This window comes from Daphnia pulex, chromosome 6 (genome assembly GCF_021134715.1).
Source record: "Daphnia pulex isolate KAP4 chromosome 6, ASM2113471v1".
NCBI classification, from domain to species: domain Eukaryota; kingdom Metazoa; phylum Arthropoda; class Branchiopoda; order Diplostraca; family Daphniidae; genus Daphnia; species Daphnia pulex.
The window spans coordinates 6286553-6292727 of NC_060022.1; the positions used below are offsets into that span (position 1 = coordinate 6286553).

General features: G+C 36.8%; 1 long non-coding RNA gene across 1 annotated transcript; it reads right to left on the reverse strand.

Moving 5' to 3' along the window:
• Positions 1–353: 353 nt before the first annotated feature.
• Positions 354–2048, reverse strand: LOC124195437. The gene is made up of 2 exons (XR_006875194.1): positions 942–2048; positions 354–857 (listed from the first exon to the last, which is right to left on the reverse strand). It is a non-coding gene; the product is annotated as an uncharacterized LOC124195437 (long non-coding RNA).
• Between the last annotated feature and the right edge of the window lie 4127 nt (positions 2049–6175).

Consider the following 6175-nt stretch of genomic DNA (forward strand, 5'->3'; position numbering starts at 1 on the left):
AGCAGACACGTTTTGATAACGCTACCTGGCGGACAACTTTACCACCCTCAAAACAATTTTCTTAATCGCGCCGTTTTGAATTTTCATACAAGCTTATTGTAGACCTTAAGTCCAGTGGCAGTATAATTCAAGTAACTAGGAAACAAGCCTTAAACTGTAAAATCGTTGTAGATTTAGTAGGTATTTAATGAAACCATCAATTATTAAACCAGTCATAAAAAAAGGAAAGTGAGCGAGGCCTTAACCAACCCCCGGAATTTATGCAATTCGATGCAATTTATTACGCGACCTACATAAGCGTAATGGATTTTTTTTGGCGCGTGAATGACGCTTAAGAGAATCAATATCAGTAGGATATTTCATTTATTTCTGTTGTGAAATTTCGCTAATGGGGGCACGTAAATCAAATCAAATTGGAAGGACATACATACAAACGAAATGCCCGACAGGAAATAAATCCGCCGTCCCCTTAGTAGATAAATCGATTTGAACAATGGCAATCAGATCCAAATCAATAAAAGATCCTAATAAAATTATACCCGACGGTGACGACTCCAGGTCGAAAAAGTGGAACTGAATTCGGATGCCTTCTCACTTGCGGCCGTATAAAAACGTAGGTAGCAATGCGTTCCGACCGAGTAGAAAACCCAGTTAGTTTGGCCACGTGAAATTGTCGTAGGGCAGCTTTGTGCAGCAACGAATTTTGTAGAGGCAAGTTTGTTGCTGCTTTTCTGCCTGCGGACAACGGCCGTCGGCCGTCCGGTAACGAGAGTGACCCGAGGGTATTCATTTTCTTCTTTATCCAGGTGGAAGTCATCTTTTCCCGCATGGCTATTGCGCAATTCCGGCGCTGGCGTCTGCAATACAACAAGAAATAGAAGATTCGATTCGACCAAAGGCAATTCTATTAGACATTAAAATTGACGCACATATCTCGTTACCTCTTTCTTGCAAGGTTAACATCCTACCATAGCCGGATGGCTGTAGTTATTTTCTTCGTTCCGAATAAACTGTGAAAATCTAAAAAGGAAAAAAAGTTATTCGTTCCAGTATTAGAACAACTGGAATTTTTTGAGGGAAGATGTGAATAAGAAAACTTAGAATAACATAGAAAATTTTAAGTAAAAGTCTTGAGGGAATCATTCAATTAATGAAAAAAAAAATACTATGGAGATACTTCAAAAACTTGATTGGGGATGGTGTGGAGGGAATTTTCCTGACAACAAAAAGGAAAGAAATGTAGAAACTAAATCAACAACATTTAAATCATTGAAATCAATTGATTCACCAATTTTGTAAAAATTCAAATAAAAAAGATCTTGCTGGAAGCAAGACACGAGGACATAACGGACATAATCAATCCCACCAACATGAAAAGGGAAATCCCAACCAATTTTCATATGAAATCAAATCGCATTTACATAGATTAAACGTTAAATTAAGTACTGGTGGCTTCAACTATGGTGGCATCAGAATAAATAATAAAAACAAAAAAACTCGGCGTCTCGTATTGTCATTTTGTATGTATGCTCACACGGCCTCTACTAGGCATCACGGGTCGGCCGATAGACCCGGTGGTGGAAGATGACTTGATACCATCAACGTGATGTTACTTGCCACATTTTTTGACAGTCTAACTATGCGCGGTACACGTAAGGAAATCTCAACCCAACCCCAAGAGACTCTTTTACGTGCAACAATCCCTTAACCCCTGCTAGGGACCCATAGTTTAAACTGCCCCAAGTATGCCCGTACGCAACAGTCTGCAAGCAGTACCGGCGATGGTCTGCCTTGGTTGTGGCAATTTGTTGAAACAGTTGATGCTACATAATCGCTTCCCACATTGTATGAACATAGCCTAATTTTACATGTGACGCCACAGTGGCGCCAGAGCGGGTTGGCGGATGTATGAATAACCAACAATGCTCACTAGGGGGTTCGAACCCTAGTCCCTAGTCTCTGGATGCACCTATTTCTAAGTGACGACTTATCCACTTCACCCACTTTCCCCTAATAATAATTGAAAAAGGAAATGTTTTTAAATTTCAGTGGATGATCACCAGACATGGAATCTGATGTAGCGAACTAGCGATGATTAAAAGATACTGGAAAAACCGATCTGGTTTTTTACATTTCTCCTTCATATATCATCGATCCCCACAAAATAAAATTAAAAATAGGCAGTAGATAGGAGTGATTCCGCACAATTCCAAGTTTCGTGACATTTCACGCTACTTCGGGAAAGTCTACTGGCGTGATTGCGCCGCTTGAGGCGCACCAGGTTTAGTTTTTCAACGAAAGATGGCTTTTCGAAGATGATTGCCGGAAATGAAAAGGAAAAAAAACGAGGAAAATGTTTTTTTTATTCAAACGTTTACAAATCAACTTAGAAACCAATAAATGAAAAAAACATAAAAACAACCACAAATTAAGTAAATAAAACGTTTCAGTGGGTTTACTTTAATGGGTACATTTAAGTATTTTTAAGAGTACTCCAGTTCCACAGAAAACCGATATCAAGAGTCTTTTTTTCCAGCGACAGTTTTTTTTTCCTTCCTTTCCAATTATTTTGTAAATCATAATAAGACTTTGCTTACGATTTGCACCAATAGACTTAGCTAAAATATCTACATACAATTATTGAATTAATTTTATTTTTTTCAACCTCCTAGCGCACATTTCAGCAAAAGTAGAGCCCCGCTGTTGGTCTCATTGAGTGACGGGCTTTTTTTTATAAATTAATTCTTTGTATTTATCGATAAAACGAACAGGGAAAAAATTTATTTTTTATTTCTAAACGGTGGATGTTCACACGACGACCTTCTGTTTCCATTATCTATCGTGAAGCGATCAGATTATTCGTCGCGCATGGTGAGAGTCGCACCCTGTTGTTAGAGGTCTAGGAGATTTTCAGCAATTGTTATCGGTAGTTCGGCAGGTGCAGGCGAGTAACTCAATGGATCCACTCAATACTCATTTTTGAAAAATTGAAAGAATTTTGATAAACCTCGAAAAAAAAAATTTTTAATCACTGAGAAATCCTCGACTCGTTCTTGTTTTCGGTAAGTCAACGTTATAATTAACTAGTGTTGCACTTAGAGACAAATTTATTGATTATTTTGTGACCACGCTGTTTGACCATATGCATACGAATATAACTCTATATTCTTGGTGCAACAATAATTGATAGAAAGATAACAAGATTACATTTATCTGTTTGCTGCTTGACATTTCCCCTCTTGCTAGTACCTGTAAATAAAACGTTAGTCAAGGCAGGCCCTTTTTACCTTGCAACTGGCCTTTAAGTGCATTAAATTCCCTTTCTTCTCACTTATTTAATTTCGAGTCAACAATCGAAATCTCTGCCCAGATATTCTCATCGCTTTTTCAACACGACGACTTTCGGTTCCAACCGCACAACCGTTGCTAGAAACAGCGGAATGTGAGAAAAGCCATCTAAAATAAGCAAGGAGGAAGAAATAGGTTGAGAAGTTGTAATACGGGACTTGAACGGGCCGCTGCCCGTGGTATACAGGTGTTTTGCGTTTTTTTTTTCATGAGTGCCCATCTTTAGATTAATCGAAAACCTTTAAGCACTTTAAGAGTCATCCAACAGAGTTAAAATTAATTGCACTTCTTTCCAGCGTGCCATTCTGTCTTGTTTTTAATGTCCCAGCATGGGAAAAATAAATTTGGAAATACGTTTTTCTCGAGGATTGCAACATTAAAGAATAGATTGAAAATTTTAGCTAAAGCAATTTTACGAGATTCAAAAAATTAATCCAAGGATTTGGGTACTTCAAGATCTGTGTCCATCGTCTTCCATCAACGCTATTTCTTATTCTTGGTTAAGTCACTGACATTTTGTTGTTTCGAAAGCAATTACCCGAGTTTCTTTGTTTTATTTACGTTAGTGATTTACGGAAGTTGCCCAAGAAAAAATGATGCATTATCTAAACGACGCTGTTATAGAAAAAATATTTTACTTGGCCTGATTTCGTTAATTTTGTGAGTTGAGATAATTATAGATGCGCTCTCTCTAATCATGAAGAACTTAAAAAGAATATTTTTTTTGTTATTTCAACGTTGCTCTGTTGATTTGTATATGATATCATGCACGTTCAAAGTGACAAAAAAATGTGGGTCAATCCGCCAGATGTTGCAGATAGGCTAACAGGAGTGCAAAAGAGCTAAAGCTCATGTCAATAAATAATAATTAATGTTAGTGTTCAGTGTTCGAAAATTCGAAAATTATCTATACGCGGGATTGTGCTACGCAGTTGACAAATGAATGGTGTGATTGAGTGATTACGGAACATCTATACAGGTGCACATTTTGAAAGGACGGTATCGAAGAGACTAAATCTATTTTTTGATTTGTGGCATTGCAATTGCGATTTCTGATTTTGTTCCGAAACGGACATGTTCTTCCTTTTGTTTTTGTATTTACTCTTTGTTTACTATTCTTTGCTCCGTGATGCGGCTTTACAAATTCGTCCCGTTAGTCGAAACCTACCAAATACGTATTACTTAATTGATTTATGGGAACGTTATGTTATTTTACATCATTTTCTGCCGATGACTACTTAAGAACGTGTGTTGTGTTTTCTCATAAGAACCAAATGGAAAGGAATATCTTAGAATAGAATAAACCTCGATTGATTCCCATTTTCCATGAAGACACCTGTTACAATCTCGAAAGACATTTCATTTTTTGGGGAGTTTTTCAAGGTTTTTAAAATAGTTTTGATTATTAGACTGCTCTTAGTTCAAAAGAAGCGGTAAGAATATATAAATTCCGATTATTATAACAGAGAAAACATGGTTGAATTATTGTCGCGTGTGTCGTGATACAATACGATCGCAATTTACCATGGCTTCGCCCTCATCGTCATACCATTATCAATATTCTGTCTAAGATTTTTTATCAGCGCAGTGTTTCGAAAGCGATAAGGATTAGGCCCTACACGGTAGAAACTTAAATCATAATCTATTTATGGGGATCATTGCAGGGGGTTTTTAACAGCGATATAAAGATTAACTTTGGTATGTGTATGCGTAAATAACAGGTTTTGGGGAGAGAAATTTAACAAAACAGATGATTGTATACGATACCGAACTGACGTCAAAAAAAGAAAGGTAATCGTTGAGCAGTCTATGCGCATGCTTAACATGTTTTTTGTTTGTTTTTTGTTTTTGTTTTTGTTTATTCTACAGGGAGAAATTTCGATGGAATTATTTTTAGTCGTTGAGTTCTTAACTTGTCCTCTTAATTAAAATAACCGTCCTCATAACCGTGAAGATATTAGATTGAGTTAATTGTTTTCCAGTTTATTAATTTTTTTCTGTTTCTGGCAGCTAACTTTTATCAACGTTTTACTTCATCTTGGTCAGAAAATTCAAAATTATTATTTTACCTCTTGTCATTTTTTTAGAAAATTTCAGTATCACTTATGTTGAGCGAGGTACATAGTCGGGTATAGTCAAACGTTGACATCAAGTTGATGCATCATAGTCAAAGTAACTATCGGTAAAAATTGCATGTTTACAAAATTGTCTTTCACTGAGTTTCTTGCCAAAGAATAGAAACATTGGAATTTCTCTTTTTCTCGTCCAAGAATAGTAAAGTACGTCACAATATACACAATTTTCTTGAAAATACGGTTTGCTCGTCGGGTTTAAAAAGAGACAACATGTGCTTTATGAATACGTTCAAAGAATCCTAGAGCTAGTTATTTTTTAGTATTGTTATTAGTATTATTATTGGGTTTTCACTGCGTTATGAACAGTACCAGGAAGACTAGCAAAAAGTCTTAGAGCAATTTGAGCGATCACGCGTATACCTCTTTCAGTCTCCTCTCCGCATCAGTTGGCGGGGTGTTGCTGAGTGGATGCGTTCCATTTGATTTGATGAAAAGAGAAGGAATCTTGACCAAAATTTAACATAATGGGAAAATACCGTTTTGAGAAGAAAAAATCCCGGCCTTTTTGGTAGGAGATTATCAAAAGGATTTTGACCTACTTGACTGGTCAAAACTTTTTGGCGCTCGATTGAACCCCGGGCGAGAAACTCGATAAATCGCCATTGAATAGCAAACAAATAAATGGGTTCTTGTCGATTCTTCCAGATGTTAACGGAAGAGTTTTTTTCCACAACGAGATTCAGCTAGATTAG